The sequence below is a fragment of the Oryctolagus cuniculus genome, chromosome 1, assembly GCF_051225735.1.
Source record: "Oryctolagus cuniculus isolate XC-2025 breed Fujian yellow rabbit chromosome 1, ASM5122573v1, whole genome shotgun sequence".
NCBI classification, from domain to species: Eukaryota; Metazoa; Chordata; class Mammalia; order Lagomorpha; family Leporidae; genus Oryctolagus; species Oryctolagus cuniculus.
In genome coordinates this window covers 118,855,473-118,856,246 of record NC_142867.1, presented here as the reverse complement: position 1 = coordinate 118,856,246, position 774 = coordinate 118,855,473, and the positions used below count along the sequence as shown (strand labels likewise).

The 774-nt window shown below is 49.5% G+C and overlaps 1 non-coding gene across 1 annotated transcript; it reads right to left on the bottom strand.

Moving 5' to 3' along the window:
- Positions 1-365: 365 nt before the first annotated feature.
- LOC127487052 (small nucleolar RNA SNORA21) lies at positions 366-501 on the bottom strand. The gene has a single exon (XR_007913574.2). It is a non-coding gene; the product is annotated as a small nucleolar RNA SNORA21 (small nucleolar RNA).
- Between the last annotated feature and the right edge of the window lie 273 nt (positions 502-774).

Sequence of the window (774 nt, the reverse complement as noted above, 5' to 3'; positions counted from 1 at the left end):
CTCTCTGCTGTGGCCAGGGAGTGCAGTGGAGGATGGCCCAAGTACTTGGGCCTTGCACCCCATGGGAGACCAGCATAAGTACCTGGCTCCTGCCTTCGGATCAGTGCAGCGCGCCGGCCATGGCGGCCATTGGAGGGTGAACCAACGGTAAAAGGAAGAGCTTTCTCTCTGTCTCTCTCTCTCACTGTCCACTCTGCCTGTCAAAAAAAAAAAAAAAAAAAAAAAAAAAAAAAAAAAAAAGATACAAGCAAAACTTCATTTTTTAACAAGGTAGGCAGCTCCACCAGTGTTAACATTTCCCAAACACTTCCAAGTCTCTCCAGCTCTGCTCCCTGCCCCCGTGGTTTGTCCCCAACAGTGGAACATCTTGTCACACCACTGATTGAAGCAAAACAGCACAACATGCTGCTGCTTCACCCAAAAGTGGTGCTTTTGGCTCTGCCCCTTCTGGACGGCTCGATGGGTCATTAGCAAAGGCCCACTGTGTGCTTTTAAAAGGGGGGGGGGGAATTTTTTTTTAAGGTTTATTTATTGGGGCTAGTGTTGTAGTACAGTAGGTTAAGCTGCCATTTGCAAAGCCAGCATCCCATATGGGCACCGGTTCAGGTCCTAGCTGCTCCACTTCTGATCTAATTCCCTGCTACTGAGCCTGGGATATCATCATAGGATGACCCAAGTGCTTGTGCCTCTGAACCCTCGTGGGAGACCCGGATAAAATTCCTGGCTCCTGGTTTCATTCTAGCCCAGCTCTGGCCTTTGAGGACATTTGGAGAC